This window comes from Podarcis melisellensis, assembly GCF_964234715.1.
Source record: "Podarcis melisellensis genome assembly, chromosome: 15".
NCBI classification, from domain to species: domain Eukaryota; kingdom Metazoa; phylum Chordata; class Lepidosauria; order Squamata; family Lacertidae; genus Podarcis; species Podarcis melisellensis.
Window position 1 is genome coordinate 37,822,902 of NC_138532.1, and position 20,872 is coordinate 37,843,773.

At 46.5% G+C, this 20,872-nt stretch overlaps 1 long non-coding RNA gene across 1 annotated transcript; it reads right to left on the reverse strand.

Annotated features, from left to right (window-relative positions):
* Positions 1-15,158: 15,158 nt before the first annotated feature.
* Positions 15,159-16,390, reverse strand: LOC309357364. The gene is made up of 2 exons (XR_014163110.1): positions 15,608-16,390; positions 15,159-15,575 (listed from the first exon to the last, which is right to left on the reverse strand). It is a non-coding gene; the product is annotated as an uncharacterized lncRNA (long non-coding RNA).
* Between the last annotated feature and the right edge of the window lie 4,482 nt (positions 16,391-20,872).

The following is a 20,872-nucleotide window of genomic DNA, read 5'->3' on the forward strand; positions in this document are numbered from 1 at the left end:
ACTTCTGTTTTGTGCTGTGACTAAAGCAGATCTGTCCAGGCAAACAGTCTAACGAGGCAACCACCCAGCCCAGTTCCCAACATCTAAGCCTGAAGAAAAGTCCTATGACTCAATAGTTTGCCTCTTAAAAAAAATAAATCTGCTTTCTCCAAATAAAAGTATTGTCTCTCTTGCTCTGTCTCTTAACTTGAAAAAGTGTTGCCAAGTCGGTGAACCAGCTTCCGTTTATCGTTAGGAGTGCACGATGGGTTCACTTACTTTGAAAAGGGGGTGGTTTGCGGGTCAGACACAAAACACTGGGGAGGAAATATTCAGGACCTTGAACAAGTTTGTAAAGTCACTGGCTCTTGTCAGATGTACAAACAACTTGAATGTAAACAGAAAGAACAGGAAGTACTAGAGAGGAATCAAACTTGTTGATCTGCTGCACTAGAAACACAGATTTTATGAATATGGAGGGTTCATATTTAATGGCAAATAAATTACATAAAAAATAAAACTGGAGTTTCAGAGATAACGGGAAAATCTATTTAAATATGGTTAAATAGTCGAGTGAAATACAGTTGGCAAACTCTGAGGATTTTGTCAACGTTTATAACAGTGTATGGTTCCTGTTTGCCTCCCCCAGCCAAGACAACATTTTTTGGGATACTGTGTAAATATCTCAGCTCAGGGAGGTGAGCAGGAACATTCTTGAGTACTGCATAACCACAAAGGAGATTTTGGAAATGATTAAGCATCTTAAATCAGGCAAGGCTCCTAGCCTAGATGGTTATACAGCTTCCTTTTTCAGAATCTTCAAGGGTGTGCTGCTCCCACAACTAGCAAACTTAGAAGCAGTCTTGTGGTTATTCAGAAACCCTTTAAAGATCTTAGTTGAATCTTTCATCCAGTTTTTTTTTACTCATTGTGGGTTTCAAAAATATTTACCTCTGGTTGGTGAAATGTTTAAAATTCTTTATTGCAAAATACATTGGATCAAGCTGGCTTATTCCCTTGGCAGAGAATAACAAGCCTTATTTGGAAACTTCTAAATGTCCAGTTGTGGCCGACTCTGGGGTTGCGCCGCTCATCTTGCTTTATTGGCCGAGGGAGCCGGCGTACAACTTCCAGGTCATGTGGACTACAGCTCAGTCATAGTCAACATGGCCAGTGGCTTTGTTGGATCCTGCCCTGAGATATATTGGCAGAGATAAGAATCAAATATTGGAAGACTGAGACAGGAAGCCCAACAGTGCATACCTCGAGTGCACTGCAGATTCTTCCCTGTCTGGCTGCTTCTGTGGTGCCACCAGATGAAGGTAAGAGTAGAAAAGGCAGTTATGGTGCAAGGCATTGGAGGTCAGCAAAGAGCAGTTTAGGATAAATGCCCAGACTAGTGGAGGAATTCCAAAGCCCCTTTCTGGGTACTGAACTGTTATGAGCTGCATCTTGCACTGTTTCTCGAACTTCGATCTAATGATGTGTCCTGGGAACTCTAGTTTATTAAGGATGCTGAGAATTCCAGCTCTGAAGTTAGCACCCTGATACAACTGTTCTCATGATTCTTTTTTTGGGGGGGGAGCCATAAAGTGGTGTAAGAGCACTTTAAATGTGTGGTTGTGACTTTGCTTGGGATTTCAAATGCAAGCCTGAGAGCAGAGTTCTCAAAGCAGTATCACACAGATGACTGATTCCTAACTCTTCTTTTCTTTTTGGAGCCTCGGGTTTGTGGGGAATGGGCTCTAACAGCCTTTTTAAAAGGTGGAGGTGTTTTTTCCTCCTTGCCCTGAATCAGCTTTTATTGAGCTGCTTGCCTTGTTGTTCTGTTTGCAAGACAGCCCTTTTTATAGACTCCCCTGTGAATTGTTTCAAGGTGAGGCCACTTAGCTTATCAGCTGGAGGAATGATTTATTATCACCTAAGAAGCAACAGGGCGCATCAGAGCAACATAGGCCTTCTTTGAAAGCTAAGGGTAGTGGCTTTTAAAGTTTTTGCTCTGTGGGTAGAACTGCAGCTAACATACCAAAGTTCAGCAATGATGGGAATTATATTCTAAGGAATATTGGAGAGCCACAGGCTCCCCATCTCTCCTGTGCACCTTATTTTGTGATTCAAATTGTGTTTCTTGGCATTCTGCCAGGATTTGCTCAGGTGACACTGTTGGCCTTGTGAATCCCATACCTGCAAGGAATTACAACTTGGTGAATTAATCTTTCCTAGTGAAAACAAGTCCGCTGTGACTTAACTAGGAACGTGTTTCCATCCTGTCTCAGTGTCCATAACAAGCTTCTTCTACTGTGTTAAGATCACTGGTCCATTTAGCTCAGCATTGTCCACACTGACTGGCAGCAGCTCTTAAGGGCTTCAGATGGGAGCATTCCCAGCTCTACCTGGAGATGCCAGGGATCAAACTGGGGACCTTTGGCCTGCAAAGCAGATGCTCTACCCACTGAGCTATGACTCATCCCCAACATCCCTGTACTGCATTGGCTTTCAAACAGTATTCTGGGGAAACCCTAGGATTTCTTGAAAGCTAATAGGGAGTTCCTCTAAATTCTTTCTGATTTTAAACCCCAAATGGTTTGGAAATGGGTGATGTAAAAGTCAACCTGCTTGTATATGAGTCTGCCAAGGTCTTGACATCAGCCTCAGAAGTCCTCCTTGCAGGCCCTTCTTTTAAGATCAGTCAGATTGGCAGGTCTAATACCTGTGGAACATGCTCCCAAGAGACATCAGCATTGGCCTTTAAATGGTTCTCACGCTCAATTTATTTCAACTGGGATGCTGGGCAGAATTTGTGTGTGCGTGTGTTGTTAAAGTGTTTTACTGCTGTGGATTATTAAATTGTTCCTTAATTATTTAAGCTAGGTCTTTATACCAGTGTGCTGGACTGCCAGAGGTTTTCAGCTGCTGTTTTATATGACTGTATTTTTTAAAAAGTAGTATATTGTAGTTCATGCTGTCATTTAAGGACTGCCCTAAAATGTGGCCAACAATGTTCAGCAAAATAAATAAGAGCCCTCGTGGGTCAGATCTGAAGCTCCACCCAGTCTTCATAGTGCCCAGTCAAATCCCCTGGCAAGTCTCCAAGCAGGGAATGAAAGCAACAGCCCTGTTGTTTCTCCCCAGAAGCTGATGATTCAGAATCTGGAACTAATATATAGCTTGTGGTGATCTACTAGTTCCAGGTTTGTCACTAGTAACAACTGAAAGGCAAATTCTTGGAGGATAAGTCTTCACAACCCTTTAGAGCAACCTTTCTCAACCTTAGATTCCCCAGGAGGTGTTGGACTACAATTTCCATCATCTCTAGCTAGCAGGACCAGTGCTCAGGGAACATGAGAGTTGTACTCGAAGAAGATCTGGGAAAGGCTGATTCAGAGCCTTCTAAGATAGTTAACAGCAATTGACGGGCTGTATAGATAGATCCCAGCAATTGACGGGCTGTAAGGAATTGCAGGGTCCACCAAGCTGCAACCTGAAATGTGCTTCCATTGAATGTGAACCTAGCAAAGTCTAGAGGGTTTCCTTCATATGTTTAGGAGGGAAGGGTGGAAGAATACCACTTAAAAAGTGCATTTGGCATATTTTTGTGGTGCCACCACTGGTGTGAACCGAGAGTGCCCTTTGGAAGATGATACGGATCTTTTGGCTTGGATGTTGAGGCTTTCCTGCAAAAGCTTTGAAGGCAAAGCTTGAAAATGGCATGAGACTGGAGCAGAGATTCTCCTGGCTTGTCCTGCTCCTGAAAAGGCCATCTCCACCTTCTCCCCCCTCCCGCCCTCCTAAGCCTCGAGCAATCAGAAGTCCAAAGCTCAAGTTGCAGCTTTGAGTTAGTTATACAACCCAGTTTTATAGCTTCATGACCTATGGAGGTCAAACATGCCATTTTCCTGTTCAAAAAGGAACAAGATAGTTCGTTTCTTGACTTTGCCCCAGCCAGGACTCTGCAAACCCCACAGGGGTTAAGGGGACTGTTTCCAAAAAGTTTGCTAAATGCTGAACTCCATTCCCAGCTTGCCATTTAAAAGTTGTGTGCTTCCTTAATCTATATTTAAGGGGAGAGAGTCTCTGGCATGCAGAAAGCCCCAGCTTTGCATGCAGAAGGCACCTCCCTGGCCTAGATGGACAAATAGTCTAAGTTTAACTGTTATACTTCCCCATATCCTCCATCACTTCACAGGTTGCAATAGGGGCCAGCTTGCAATATCCCTATTTTAATACCATGGATCACCTTACACTCCCCAGGGGATTAGACCAGGCATCCCCAAACTCGGCCCTTCAGATGTTTTGGGACTACAGTTCCCATCATCCCTGACCACTGGTCCTGTTAGCCAGGGATGATGGGAGTTGCAGTCCCAAAACATCTGGAGGGGCGAGTTTGGGGATCCCTGGAGTAGAGTCTTCACTCTTATTGCCAGCTGCATAAGATCACAATGGGATACAATCATAAATAATGATCTTCTGGGTCTGCAATAGAAATTGTATGTGTGGTGCAAATGCCAACCTCTCGCTTGTTGGGGTATATTCCAGACACTTTCCCTGAAACTTATTTTGTAAATTTTGTAAAAGGAAAAGTGATCAGCCTGTATTCTGCATGCCAGTCGATGGGCAACGATACCTCTCTCATACCCCGCTTCAGATCTTATAAAAACAAACAAAAATCAGAAACCCTCTCTTCAGCTTTCAGCTCTTCCACTGTCCTTCAGTTTGACCTTGTTGGCTGGGCCCCAAACTTTGGTCAGCCAGCCCTCCCAAGACTGGCCTTTATTGAGCAGTGGTTCTCATTTGTTTACGGGGCAGTTTCCCAACCATGAGCATTCATCCCGATTAGTTTCATCCACCCCACACTTTTCATTGTATTTTCCCATTGCTTTCCTAACTGCAAAACGCCTGTTTAAAACAGAAAGTGGGTGGTTAGGCTGTACTTGGGCGACAGAGCACTTTAACCCACTTTATTTGTGCAAACCCAAAAATCCGATATGCGCTTGAATCCCTCCTATAGAACAGCAACAACGTTCAGAATTGTAGACCAAGTTGCAATTGTAGACCACACAGTTAAACTATGGAACTTCTAGGAATCGCATGTGGGCAGATTATTCTTGTACTCATGTCCTGCTTGCAGGTTTCTCACAGGCAAGTGCTCAGCCACTGTGAGAACAGGATGCTGGATTAGATGCTGATCAAACAAGACACTTCTTACATTCTTAAGTTCTTGCATTAAATTCCAGGGGGCCGGCGTGGGGTGGGGAGCTGAACATCTCACCTTGCAGCCTGACGCAGGTCAATCCAAGCAAACCTTGTTTATCTCTGGTGTACCAAGCCGCCCTGAGAGAGGCCCAAAGAGTCACCTGCTGGGATTTAGATTAGGATGACATTCTGGATCTCCCAAATTGCCGTCTGCTGTGTCCCAGGTGGCGCTGAAATGACCCCAGTGTAACTATGGGAGAAGATAGCAATAAAAGGGATAAGAGCGAGGCCTGGCTGGAATCCATTCATTCCCCATCCATCCCTTCTCTTCTTCTAACACCCCACCCCCAATGATAAAGACTCATCCAGGAAATCCTGCGAGTGACCCTTTGACAGATTAAAAAAATCCACAATTTAAAGGGTTTTGGGTGTGTTTTTGTGTCGTTGTCCCCCAATTTGCAGAGCTGCAAACAAACACAGAGTTAATCTTAGGTCAAGCAAACCCTGGTGCACAGCTCAATTATTTTGTTTTTATTGGGGTTTTTTGCATGGCAGGTTCGTCACTGACCACAGAGGTTTTTTTCGGTGCGGTCCAAAGTCTAAACTGCATGGGGCTCAGCTGGGAATCTGCTGAGCTCAGCTGGTGGAAAGTTCTCTGTTCTTTCATCCTTGACTGCCTCTTTGCTTGAATTGTCTTCCACCTTGCTTGAGGGTGGGAGCAGAGGGTTCCTCTTTTGAGGAGCTGGCTATTTTAAATGGAGGGCTTCCTCTGTCAGGGAGACAACCTTAGAGAAAGGTCCATAAGTCAGAGGGCAGGGGATCTGCTTTGTATGCAGAAGGTCCCAGTTTCAGTCCCCAGTCATCTCTTGGTAGGTTTGAGACTGTCCCCTATCTGAACCCCTGGAGATCTGCTGCCAGTCAGTGTAGACAACACTAAACTAGGTGGAACAATGGGCTAACTCAGTATAAGACAGCTTCAGAGTCATGAGAACTGGGATCTACTTTTAGGTGGACTGTAGTTCAGTGGTGGGGCATGCAGGAGGTCCCAGGTCCAATCCCTGGTACCTCCAGGTAGGGCTGGGAAAATATTACCAGCCTGGAAACTTGGAAAGCCACTGCAAGTCAGTGTTGAGAGTATTGCACTTGATGGCCTCACTCGTCTGATTCCCATGTTTCTCAGTTCAACCGTTGTGTTTTTGTTCAGTTTTTACTACTGTTGAGCTAGATCAGCGCTGGGGAACCTTTGGCCCCTCCTGATGTTGCATTACAATTCCCGTCAGGCCCAACCACCATGGCCAATGCTTAAAGGATGATGGGAGTTGTAGTCCAACAACATCTGGAGGGCCAAAGGCTCTCCAGCCCTGAGCTAGATGCACCAGTGGTCTGACTCAATATAAGATAGCTTCTTATGTTCCTATATATTCTCCAGCCACCTTCTAATCAATGAAAGAGGTGGGGACCTGCCTCCAGAATATGGCAATGTATGGTTGCCACCTAATAGGTGTGCTTCTGTTCTGGGTTCCAACCAACCGCATTTCCTGCAGCTGGCTGTCCAACCTCTCCTGCTTCTCAGGGACTGTGTTTGCACACAACACTAAGCCAAACCATAGCTTAGCGCAAGCACACTCGTTCCTGACGATTGCAACCGCTTTGTAACTTTATGGAGGACAGGTTTGTCCATGAGAACTTGCCATGATTGCTTTCTGCTGCTTCCGAGTATCAGAGGCTGTAGATGTTGGAATATCCCTTTGCTTGGGAACTGAAGGGAGCAGGCTCTTCCTTCCATCCCGCTTGTGGGCTTCTCAGTAACATCCAGTTAGCCACTGTGAGAAACAGATGGGTCTTGGAGAATAATCCAGAAAGGCTCATCTCTGTTGTGGAGATTGTAGAACACCCTCAAACCGGGTGACCCAGGAACAATTAGCTGAAGGTACTTCCTTGGGATCACGTATTGCAAGATTAGTTAAGCCTCCTCAGTATATCTAGCTTATTTTGTGTTGACACAAGAAGGGAGATTGCAAACTGACTTTATCCAATCTACCACCAGGGTTGTGTTTTCTTGTGTTTGTCGTCTTTGGGTGTGCTCAGGGAGATGCAGAAAGCGTCTTGGGGTGTCCTGCAGTTCTAATAGATAAAAGGACTATTCTTTTTCTAAAATCAAGAGCGACATTTTACACATACAAAATATGCACATTGAAAGTATGTAACAGGACATTGACACACAGGCCCCATCTCACTATACATTTAAAGCAGTATCACTATCACTTTAACAGTCATGACTTCCCCCAAAGAATTCTGGGAGCCATAGTTTGATGGGGTACTAAGTTTTTTGAAGACCCCCTTATTCCCCTTAAAAGGTAAAGGGACCCCTGACCATTAGGTCCAGTCGTGACCAACTCTGGGGTTGCGACGCTCATCTCGCTTTACTGGTCGAGGGAGCCGGCGTACAGCTTCCGGGTCATGTGGCCAGCATGACTAAGCTGCTTCTGGCGAACCAGAGCAGCGCATGGAAACGCCGTTTACCTTCCCACTGGAGCGGTACCTATTTATCTACTTGCACTTGACGTGCTTTCAAACTGCTAGGTGGCAGGAGCAGGGACCTAGCAACGGGAGCTCACCCCGGCGCAGGGATTCAAACTGCCGACCTTCTGATCAGCAAGCTCTAGGCTCTGTGGTTTAACCCACATTGCCACCCGCGTCCCTTCTTATTCCCCTTACAGAGCTACAATCCCCAGAGTTCCCTGGGAAGAGGTACCGGTAAACCATTCTGGAACTGTTGCTCTGTGAAGTGAACAGGGGTCCCCTGACACATCTGAGCACCCTTAACAACTGAGAGAAGCCAAAACGGATATATGGTGCACCTAACCTAGCATTGTCTGCACTGACTGGCAGCAGGTTAAAACATGAGTCTCTCCCAGCCCTACCTGGAGATGCCCAGGGATTGAACCTGGGAACTTCTGCATGCAAAGCAGATGCTCTGCCACGGAGCCACAGCCTTTCCCCAAGGGATGCCCCACTTCAGCATCCCTGAGAGGTGACCGTACGTATTGTAAGCACAAGAGCACCACCTGTGTCCTGGGAGGTGGACGTTTCCATCATTGTCCCACTCAGAGCCTTCATCACCTTTTTAAACAGAGACTTACTGAGGAATGCATATTAATTTTCACTTCTTGTAAGCTGCCTTGGAGATTGGTTGTCAGGCAGAAAGGTGGAATACAAATATTTTAAACATGCATATATATATATGTGTGTGTGTGTGTGTGTGTGTGTGTGTGTGTGTGAACTTCTAGAATCTATCAGTTCTGGTTTTTATCCCGTTCTCATTCTTCCACTCTCAAGTCCAGTACTCCTCATTTCCACATCAGATTGTGATTTATTTGCTTGTTAAAGGCATCAAAAAAATCCACCGGGGAATTTTTGCCCAGCATTTCGCCCGATAACGTTTTGCATGCTATTTTCACAGATGTATGCTTTATTGTGTACACTTTACCTGAATAGATGCGTTTCTCTACAAATAACTTAGAGGGAGAACTTCCCTACAGTATTCAGAGAGGTGCAAATTTCACAGGCTGGCTGTGTTTCAGTTCGCTTATTGTTTTCAGAAAATGTGAATTAGGTGGACAGAATTTCTCCCCCATCCCTAATCATGACTGATAAAAGCTAGCGAGTTGGGGGGAGGGGACTGACAACAGTTGAGCCTTCTCCAGGGGCAGTGCTCTGGATTTCCTGCCAGCTTGAGATTCGACAGGCATCTACATCCATGCCATTCTGACATCATCTTAAAATGTGGGTATCTGCAAAGGCGCTTAGGCTCTGTGGATGGTTTTATGCTTGATCTGGTTTGTGTTTTTTGTTTTTTGCCTGGGTTATATATCCTGTTTTTATTGTTTTTGATTGGTATTTATTGAAGGGCTAGGATTTTAATTTTTTGCAAGGGTTGGGGGAACCTGTGGCCTCCTAGGTGCGGCTGCACTACTACAACTCCCATCATTCCTCACAGTTGGCTGTGCTGATTGCTGGGAGTTGACATTCAACAACATGTGGAGGGTCAAAGATTTACTGGGTTGTACCCAATGTCAGAGGGACGCGGGTGGCGCTGTGGGTTAAACCAGAGAGCCTAGGACTTGCCAATCAGAAGGTCAGAGGTTTGAATCCCCGTGATGGGGTGAGCTCCCGTTGCTCGGTCCCTGCTCCTGCCAACCTTGCAGTTCGAAAGCACGTCAAAATGCAAGTAGATAAATAGGTACCACTCCAGCGGGAAGGTAAACAGCGTTTCTGTGCGCTGCTCTGGTTCGCCAGAAGCGGCTTCGTCATGCTGGCCACATGACCCGGAAGCTGTACGCCAGCTCCCTCAGCCAATAAAGCGAGATGAGCACCGCAACCCCAGAGTCGGTCACGACTGGACCTAATGGTCAGGGGTCCCTTTACCTTTACCCAATGTCAGGGCCTAACTTGGGTCTTTCAAATTTCAGCAGTGCCCTGTGCAAGGTCAAAATTTGGTGCCTCCCCACCTCCCGGCTTCCATTCTGCTCAACTCACTATGTCATAGCTGTGGCATCCTGCGGCATCCCCTAGGCTCAGTGCACAGTGCAGTGGAACCCGTCGCACTGCCCTAAATCCACCTCTGCCAGCGTTAACTACATTCAAGTGCAGAATCAAGTGCAGAATGAAACAATAGACGTGGCTTATTTATGTCCATTCATTTCGATAAGTCTGCTATGAGTAGCACTTAGTTGGATATGCAAGATCTTTGGATTAAGGGCAGGATCTCAGTATTTGACATTAAGCACGTCTGAAGTGGTACAGCCCTGAAAGAGTGGGCTGCACCACACCTCTTCCTACAGAAAGGCACGGAGCAGAGCATTCTTCCTTGGTGGTATCATTTTTACTAGGCAACTTCTTTCCCCTGCCTTTGTTTGTATGTTGCACATATGGCTTCCAGTACGTTTCCGAGCACAATTCAAAGTGTTGGTGCTGACCTTAAAGCCCTAAATGGCCTCGGCGCAGTAGACCCAAAGGAGCATCTCCACCCCCATCGTTCTGCCCGGACACTGAGGCCCAGCGCCGAGGACGTTCTGGCGGTTCCCTCGCTGCGAGAAGGGAGGTTACAGGGAACCAAGCAGAGAGCCTTCTTGGTGGTGGCGCCCACCCTGTGGAAAGCCCTCCCGTCAGATGTCAAAGAGATAACTATCTTTTAGAAAACATCTGAAGGCAGCCCTGTTTGAGGAAGTTTTTAATGTTTGATGTTTGATGTTTTATTGTGTTTTTAATATTCTGTTGGGGGCTGCCCAGAGTGGCTGGGGAGGCCTGGAAAGATGGGTGGGGTATAAGTAATTGATGATGATGATGATGATCATCATCATCATCATCATCACCATCATTATTGCAGTTTTCACCAAGCACCGCTGACCATCATGCCTCCACCCAGCTCTATCTCTCTTTTAAATCAGAACCAGTGAAGGCGGTGAAGGTCCTGTGTGAGTGCCTGGAGGCGGTTGGAGGATGGATGGCGGCTAACAGATTGAGGTTGAATCCTGACAAGACAGAAGTACTGTTTTTGGGGGGCAGGGGGCGGGTGGGTGTGGGGGATTCCCTGGTCCTGAATGGGGTAACTATGCCCCTAAAGGACCAGGTGCGCAGCCTGGGAGTCATTTTGGACTCACAGCTGTCCATGGAGGCGCAGGTTAATTCTGTGCCCAGGGCAGCTGTCTACCAGCTCCATCTGGTACGCAGGCTGAGACCCTCCCTGCCCGCAGACTGTCTCGCCAAAGTGATGCATGCTCTGGATATCTCCCGCTTGGACTACTGCAATGCGCTCTACGTGGGGCTACCTTTGAAGGTGACCCAAAAACTGCTATTAATCCAGAATGCGGCAGCTAGACTGGTGGCTGGGAGTGGCCGCCGGGACCACATAACACTGGTGCTGAGAGATCTGCATTCGCTCCCAGTATGTTTCTGAGCACACTTCAAAGTGTTGGTGCTGACCTTTAAGCCCTAAACAGCCTCAGTCCTGTATACCTGAAGGAGCGTCTCCACCCCCATCGTTCAGCCCGGACACTGAGATCCAGCATCGAGGGCATTCTGGCGGTTCCCTCACTGCGAGAAGTGAGGTTACAGGGAACCAGACAGAGGGCCTTCTCGGTAGTGGCGCCCACCCAGTGGAACACCCTCCCTTCAGATGTGAAGGAAATAAGCAGCTATCCTATCTTTATAAGACATTTGAAGGCAGCCCTGTTTAGGGAAGTTTTTAAATATTTAATGCTGCATTGTTTTTAACACTCGAGTGGGAGCCGCCCAGAGTGGCTGGAGAAACTCAGCCAGATGTGCGGAGTATAAATAATATATTAGTAGTAGTAGTAGTAGTACACAACAGTTGTATCTTGCAAGGTAAGTCTTAGGACCGTAGCTTCTTCAGGTTAGATGGGGAAAGGAGACATGCGTATATATACACATGCACACACTAGCAAGCCTCAGTTGTTACCAGGAGGATTTCATTGCAATTCACCAGTGCATGTGCGAGCCAGTGAGATGTTTCTGGTTCCAAGAAGAAAACCGCCAACACCCCCCTGCACAATCTGGGCTTCAGCCCAAACCCGGCCAACCTCTTGAGAGGACATCAAACACCAGCCGTCTCCCATCTAAGCTGCAGTGGGTGTGACCCCGTCTGCTTTTGAAGTTATGCCAGCTCCTGATTGTAGCTTTTTATCAAGTGGGTGGCAGCTGGGGTTAGCTGCACCCTCTTCCATTACTTTTCCAGGGAGCAGGGAGGGGGAAGCTGGTTTAGACAGATAAAACAAGGATTTAAGCAGTATTATCTAATCCAGAGTTCCAATTTAGATAAGGGCAAGTAACCAGTTCTCCCATATTAAGAACATAGGAAGCTGATTCATACAGAGTACAGAACATTAATCTCCCTAAGCTCAGTATTGTCTGCTCTGACTGGCAGTGGCTGTCCAGGGTTTCAGGCCGTTGACATTCTTAGCTCTACTGTGGGGTGTATTTCTGATGCCCAGCTGTTTTATTTAAGCATTTGTAAACTCATTCATATTTTTTCTTTTTAAAAATCTCTAAGCACTGTACATTATAAAAACAACAATATCGTTAAAGCAAAAAGCACAACATCAGACCAACAGCTCAGCAGTATATAAACATATAAAAGCAAAGAAAATTTCAGGGCATCAGGCTCCACCCTAATGGATCAGGGAATATATGGGCAAAAGGTAAGTCTTTGCAATGCATCTGAAGCAACTGGTGGTTACTTCTTCATACAAGGCCGAGGGAAAGGCATTCCCCAGTACTGGGGTGACAGCAGAAAATTTCCCATTTCCGAGTCACCGCCCTGCAATATTCTGTAGGGTGCAGGGCCAGGAGAAAAATTTCCATGGATGAGCTAAGTGTTTACAGCAATGGCAAAAATGACTTCCCGGTACCCAAACTAGATTACACAGCTAAAATGAAGAAAGCTAGGCGGGAAGCAGACATCTTTGTGACACTGGATAGCTCAATTGGTTAGAGCATGGTGCTAATAACCCCAAGGTTGCAGGTTTGATTCCCGTATGGAATAGCTGCATATTCCTGCATTTCAGGGGTTTGGACTAGATGATCCTCAGGGTCCCTTCCAACTCTTTGATTCTACGCATGCTCTTTTCCTTGACCTTTGCCACCTGAGATGTGTGTTTGCAGGACCCACCCATATCTGTGACTGCTTTTGATTCAGAATGCTAAATTGTTGTAACCTGCCTTGGGACCTGCTGGTCAAGGGCTGGTAGTGAATAAGAATAATAAATACAACTGCTGAAATGTTGGTCTGTTTCTGCTAAGTGGGCAGCTGTGCGGACAGCAACTTCCAAGGCCCAGAGGAGGCAGGCAGTGGTTGGAGCAGGCTCGTTGCTGTCCGCACATTTGCCTAATAATAATAACAATAATAATTTATTTATTTATACCCCGCCCATCTGGCTGGGCTTCCCCAGCCACTCTGGGCGGCTTCCAACAGAACACTAAAATACAATAACCTATTAAACATTAAAAGCCTCCCCAAAGAGGGCTGCCTTCAGATGTCTTCTAAAAGTCTGGTAGTTGTTCTTTTCTTTGACATCTGGTGGGAGGGCGTTCTACAGGGCAGGTGCCACTACCGAGAAGGCCCTCTGCCTGATTCCCTGTAACTTGGCTTCTTGCAGTGAGGGAACAGCCAGAAGGCCCTTGGCACTGGACCTCAGTGTCGGGGCAGAATGATGGGGGTGGAGACGCTCCTTCAGGTATACTGGACCTAGCAGAAATAGACCAACATTTCAGCAGTTGTATTTATTATTCACTACCTGCCCTTGACCAGCAGGTCGCAAGGCAGGATCGGACAGAATGATCCACTTTGTGCACCTTGGACCACCAAGATTCCCAGGTCACTATGTGCAAAATTTTGTGTTGTCTGAAATGACCAGCTGTAGAGAACTCGTGACACTGATGCATGGCCCTAGTTCTCTGTTTGCCTGAAGGCATGTATGCACATCAGTATCTATCAAGAAGCCCCTTGTGGGTTTTTTGGGGGAGGGGTTGAAAAAATGCTGGTGGGGGATGGAATAGAGTAGCCTGGGAAAAGGTCTGTGGGCTTGGCTGGCTGGCGTCCTGAACAGCAGTACTGCAGCTGGCAATATTGTGTGGCAACAGGTCCCACTTGTTCATAAATGGTGAGAAACGCCAACTTCGGCTCCAAACATTGCTGACCAATGGCCTTGTTGGGGCTGAGGATGATGGGAGTCGGAGTACAGCAATATCTGAAGAGCCACTGGTTCCCCCCATCCCTGCGCTAGACCGAGATGAGGAAATATATCCTGTGCTAACTCCACACAAGCACTAGGTGGCGCTGTGTCCCAATTTCTATTATGGAAATCTTGTTTAAGGGCAGTTGTCAATAGAGAAATTTGCACTAAAAACGCTAGATTTTCATGAGGACTTAGAAAAAAAGAAAGAAGAATTGCAAACTGATATGGAGATGTGGGAAACTGGTCTTAAGATTGGGGAAAAACGAGAAACCAGCAGAAAATGAAATTAACATATTTGTTCATCGCTGGTACCACATTGTTTCTTTGTATTTCACCTCATGCCTCTACACACACACACACACACACACACACACACACACACACACACCATTTCAGCTCAGCCCTGCTTCAGAGGTCAAAGCCAGCACTTTGAATTGTGCTCAGAAATAACCCAAAAGCTACTGCAAATCTTTAAAGCATTGGCAAAATAATGTACATTAACAACCAACTCGGCTGCCAAGTTCTGAAACGGCTGAAGTTTCAAATACTCTTTAAAAGGAAACTCATGCTTAATGCATTGCAGTAATCCAGCTATATGTGAAAGATGCAGCAAGCTTGTTTTCTCCTGCTTCAGAGGGTAGGACCTGAATCTGTGCATTCAAATGACAATAAAGGGGATTCCAGTTTAACATTAGGGAGAACTTTCTGTCAGTCAGAGCTATTCGACAGTTGAAATGGTCTCCCTCACAAGGTGGTGGACTCTCCTTCATTGGAGGTTGGATAGCCATCTGTCATTGATGCTTCAGATAAGATTCCTGCACTTCCGGGGTTGGACTAGATGACCCTCAGGGTCCCTTCCAACTCTACAGTTCCAGTATGCCATCTTTGTGATGGCCTTAGAGACTCTTAGAGCTCCTCCAGACACTTGTTTATTGGCTATTCAGCCTGATTTCCTTGCACAAAGCATACAGAGATGTTAGATCATGTCTGATCTTTAATGAGCATCTGTTTTGATTTGTTTGCAGGGATGCTGTGGGACAACAAATATTCACCCTAATTTGCTTGCTCCTTTTGTGGAGGTTAGGCTGTGTTCAGTCTTCACTGAGTGTTCATCCTGATTTGCTTGTGGGGTATTGAATATGTCTTCCCATTAATTATTTGTCTACCCCATGCTTTTCAGAATATTTCCCCATCACTTTCCTAACTGCAAAAAGCCTGTAGGGTTTCCCCCCAGTTACTTTGTTGCAACAGAGTGCTGCACAAATCCACATTTATGGTGTGCCGTCCAGTTCTTCCCACAAACTGCTGGCAGTCTGGAGGCAACCAAAGAGGCAACTGGATTACAGGAGAGGCACGGTCTGGTCCCCTGTGGTGCTTCTTAGGCGGCTGATCAAATGCAAACCTGGCGTTTTAACGTTTTGCTTGTAGTGGACTGGGGTTGGTGGAGCGGAAGGCAGGGAGCCCAACAGTAGATGAAGCCAAAACCAACTGGCCGGCAAGGCTAAATCTAATTTTGCCTGCATCCTGTTCCCTCCTGAGGTCAGCAGAGGAAGCAGGCAGGTGATTGTCTGGCTGAAGGTAGACTGAGGTTGGTGGGGCAGTGCCCAGTTCGCCCTTATGGACCTGCCTCCGTTGGTAACAAGGAACCTGACAGACACTCAGTGCAGCCGCTATGCTACCCCTCCAAGCAGCACACCATTCCCATAGATCCTCTGGTTCCTCCCTCCCTCCTCCCACATTTGCAACTCCTTTGGTGGTGTTTTCCCTCCTAGCCGATTTCTGAGCTGGCTTGATTTATGGGATGTCAGAAGATCCTGACTTGCCAACAGGGAGGAGGAGGTTGCAAGTGAATGTGTTTCTGGGATGACTCTGACTCCCCTTGTCCTCCCTGCGGCGGTTCAAAGATATATATATATATTGAGCTCCCAAGAATTATAATAATAACAGCGACCAGCTTCAGCCTGGGAGTTGCTAGCTGGCTCTGCATCTAGAAGAGGTGCTTGTAAGTAGGGAAGGACAGGTGGGGAAGAAGGCAAAAGCAGTGAGGTTCTAAGGAGATGGCTATTATCTGTAGGTCATTAAAATTAGCATCAGCTGCCATTACTCTAGCATTACAGGAGAAAGTTGGGTGAAATTACACACTGCATTTTTTAAATATTTTGTTTGTTGCTGTCCTCACAGTGACCCAGAGTGACTTCCCATTAAAACAATTAAGAACAAAGAAAAACCCCAACCCTATAAATTTTGCTAAATAAAACAAAGGAACAAACTTGCTGAAACTCCTTTGGCGTCTACACAGTTGTTAAAGGTGCAAACCCACCTTTCTTCTCTTGAAGCTCATCAGGGATGGGTGAGGGGGGGGACCTGTGGTCTGCCAGATATTGTTTTCCTCTGGCTCTCCTTAGACCCTGCTGGAGTGGCCCATATTCAGGGATGGTGATAGTTCAGCGCTATCCAATTCTCCGTTAAAGTAATGGTAAAGGGATCCCTGACCATTAGGTCCAGTCGTGACCGACTCTGGGGTTGCGGTGCTCATCTCGCTTTATTGGCCGAGGGAGCCAGAGTACAGCTTCCGGTTCATGTGGCCAGCATGACTAAGCCGCTTCTGGCGAACCAGAGCAGCGCACAGAAACGCCGTTTACCTTCCCGCCGGAGCGGTACCTATTTATCTACTTGCACTTTGAGGTGCTTTCAAACTTCTAGGTGGGCAGGAGAAGGGACCGAGCAACGGGAGCTCACCCTGAACTGCCCCGAACCTCCAACCTTTTGATTGGCTAGTCCTAGGCTCTGTGGTTTAACCCACAGCGCCACCCGCCTCCCTCTAATTCTCCGTTGTCACTTAAAATGCTGCGGAAACCAACAGAGTCTTTAGCTTGTGTCGCAGTAAACGTGGTAGTTTTGAAGGTGCCGCGTGGCTTTGAGAGTGTGTGTCACCCTGAGCACTTTGGAGGAAAGGTGTGTGTTGATCAAACAAATGTGATTGATCACATATACTGATATAGGAGCTTCGGGGCTTGTAGAAGCTTCTCCTTCCTCTCTCATAATACTAGATCCAGGGGAAATCCAATGAAACTGAATACTGGAAGACTCGGGACAGACGAAAGAAAGTCTCGTGGAACAGTGGCATTCCCTCCCATGGGATGTAGTGATGATGGGCACCAACTGGGATGGCTTCAGAAGAGGATGAGACAAATTAAGATTATCGGTGGCTACTAGCCACGATGGCTGTATTCTGCCTCCATTGTCAGAGACAACATTACTCTGAATGCCAGTCATTGGAAATTGGAAAATGGAAGAGTGCTCAGCTTCTGCTTCTGGGCTTCCATAGGTGGCTGGCCACAATGAGAACAGGGTGCTGGCCTGATCCAGGATAGCTGCTCTTATAATCTTAGAGGTAAGGGCGTAATTATGGCACCCTCTTTAAATTGACCTCAAACAGCCCAATGTTTGTAGGGACAAAATTCTGAGGAGCCCCTTCAGCAAAATCCGGAATCTTCTAGACTCCACCCTTGACCCTCATACTGGCTCTCTATATTCCAATTTTGCCCAGCCACCCCTGTGGTGCAATATGGCCTAGCTGCTGCTGTGCCAGTGTGGTGTAGCGGTTAGAGTGTCAGACTGGGGCATGGGAGACCCAGGTTCGAATCCCCACTCGGCCATGAAGCTCCCAGAGTGACCTTGGGCTAGTCACTCACTCTCACACTAGCCTACTGCACAGGGTTGTTGTGAGGTTAAAATGGGGAAGAGGGGGAGAACTTGATTCAGATGGGATACAGATGTACTAAGTAATAATAATAAGGAATATATATACCCATCGGGGCGCGGGGGGCGCTGTGGTCTGAACCACAGAGCCTAGGGCTTGCCAATCAGAAGGTCATTGGTTCGAATCCCCGTGACAGGGTGAACTGCCTACCTAGTAGTTTGAAACCACGTCAAGTGCAAGTAGATAAATACCGTATTTTTTGCTCTATAAGACTCACTTTTTCTCTCCTGAAAAGTAAGGGGAAATGTGTGTGCGTCTTATGGAGCGAATGCAGGCTGCACAGCTATCACAGAAGCCAGAACAGCAAGAGGGATCGCTGCTTTCACTGCCCAGCGATCCCTCTTGCTGTTCTGGCTTCTGAGATTCAGAATATTTTTTTTCTTGTTTTCCTCCTCCAAAAACTAGGTGCGTCTTGTGGTCTGGTGCGTCTTATAGAGCCCCGGCGGGAAGCTAAACAGCGTTTCCGTGCGCTGCTCTGGTTCGCCAGAAACGGCTTAGTCATGCTGGCCACATGACCCAGAAGCTGTACACCGGCTCCCTTGGCCAATAAAGCAAGATGAGCACCGCAACCCCAGAGTTGGCCACAACTGGACCTAATGGTTAGGGGTCCCTTTACCTTTATATATCCATCAGCCCCAAACTATGTATATCACCCATCCAAGTTCCCTTCTCCACCTCAGCGTATTTTGTGAAATTCGGAAGCAAACAAGAAAGACTATTTTCTCTCTATCTTTACAAATGAGGGAAGGTTAATTACCCTGCACCTCTCTGCCAAAACCCCAAAGCAGGCAGTGGGCAGTGAATTTCAGGCCGCCATTGCCTGCAGATCTGACATAAGGACAGGTGGCAAAACTCCCCACTGGGAACACCATCAGCCTTCTAGCTTGGAGACGTGAGGCAGCTGGCCTATGGCAGTTCCCTGGCCTCCTTTCTATTGCACTCCAGTGAAATCCAGTTAACAGCCAGCTCCACCTGTTTAAGGAAAGAGAGATGCCTATATTTTCCTCTGTGTGCGTGGGTGGGTCAAATTTCACCTTTTGCAGGGCGAAGCGTGGGCAGATGAGAACCTCTGTTTTAACTTTTGGGTGGCTGTCGTTTTGGCTTTCCCCAGCGAAGGTGTCATCCAGGCCACCTGCGTGACTTCGTCACTCTCGCTCTGCTCAGAACGGTGTGAAATTTAACTTTTTTCCTTTTCTCTCTCCCCTACCCTCCCAATTTCTTCTCTGGACTTTTTCTCTTTCTCTTCTCTTTTCTTTTTTTAAATTCCCCCCTCAAGCGGAACTGTTCTCAGAGAAACATTCCATTTCACAAGCGCTAACGACTTTCCTCTGTGCGCTTGCATTAATGAGGCCCAGGCCTGGCCCTCATCGGAGGGAAACCATGCAAGTAATTGCCCGCATTTTTAATTCAGGAGGGTTATGATAGGAGAATCAAAGTCACACACTACAGTCGCTGAGGCCGACTCGGTCACGGGCCATTGGCTTGGCCAATTTTCTTTGATTTACCCCCCCTTTTTGGAAAAAAAATATATTTATTGCTCTCCCCGTTTCCATCTCCTTCATTCTACTTGTGTGCGAGTCTGTTTCATTAAAATAATAATAACCAAACCTTTGTTTTGAAAAGCCAGTCTTTTCGGAGACCCCCACCAAAGTTTCCAAGCTTTTAGGCTTTTCAGCCTAGAAGCTGAGGTCGTCCCCTGGCCCCTTGCTTCTCTGGTTGACGGCTGGAGATTATTCCACACCTGGGTCTAACTGTTGGGTTCTGGGAGACTGCCTTCGCTAACGCTCTCCCCCAGATCGAGTTCGGTCTGCTGAGAAGAGGGTTGATGCATCCAGTAGGAAACGCGCTCGAGAAAGAGGGCAGTTTTTGGCTGTGCCTCCCCCACCCAGCTACCCAAGGCCCCCTTGGGAAAGGAGAAGACAATCAAATTAGGACCCCAAACAACCAATTTTGCCTTTACGAAGGGTCACTAGCTGGATCAAGGGCCACGGCTTCATGTCTTGTGGGAAAGGAGGTTGGAAGGAGATGAGTGTATAGGTGTTTTTAACTATCTCAGGGTGCTAAACGTGACTCTCGCCTCTGAAACCAGTCAACAGCAGTGAGAGGCTGCATGCACAAGGTACATTTGAAGCACATTTTTCTACCCGAAGATTCCTGGAAATTGTAGTTCTCCCCTAACAGAGCAAAACCTGTTTTTGGTTTTTGGTGGTAATGTGCTTTAAGTGTACAGTGGTACCTCGGGTTAAGAACTTAATTCGTTCCGGAGGTCTGTTCTTAACCTGAAACTGTTCTTAAGCTGAAGCACCACTTTAGCTAATGGGGCCTCCCGCTGCTGCTGCGCCGCCGGAGCACGATTTCTGTTCTCATCCTGAAGCAAAGTTCTTAACCCGAGGTACTATTTCTGGGTTAGTGGAGTCTGTAACCTAAAGCGTATGTAACCTGAAGCGTATGTAACCCGAGGTACCACTGTACACACCCAGAAAGATTACTGGTCACAGTCATCTCCACTACAGTGGGGTGTATTATACTGCTATTTAAAGATTTGCATCTCTGATGTATAAATTAGCACATGCACATTTATGTAAATCTCTGTCATCTTGACAATAGGTAAATGGCTACCTGATGCAGTCCTGATGATGATGCCCTATTGATTACAGCCGCACTTTCTTTTGAGTAAACATGTGCAATACTGCACTGCAAGGTAAGACTTTTCTTACCAATGGGCCCAGGTACAAATTTTATTTTGGGGTGTGTGTGAGACCCAATGGAATGAGTGTTATTTGTTTATTCCCTGCTTTTAAAACAGTTTTCAAAAGTGGCTCACAGAAAAACAAAGTGTAATAACAACAATAAAAAGGTGACACTTAAAATATATAAAGTATAAAACGCAGCAGTTTTTTAAAAGCAGCAAATTTAGAAATTCACAATTAAAAGACAGCAGAAGTCAATTCTAAAACACCTTTTTTCTTTTCTTTTTTAAAATCAACATTTGCCTGCTTCCATCCAGCCACTTTATTGAGATAATTTGTTTGAAGTGAAGTTAGATGTTGCGACATGAAAATGTTATCACAAATTTTACAACACATTTCCTCATCACTTTCCTTGTTTCAAAAAATCCAGTTCCAAATCAATTTTGATTGTGCAACCTTAATTTGCCAGTACATAGTTGGAATCCTGCCTG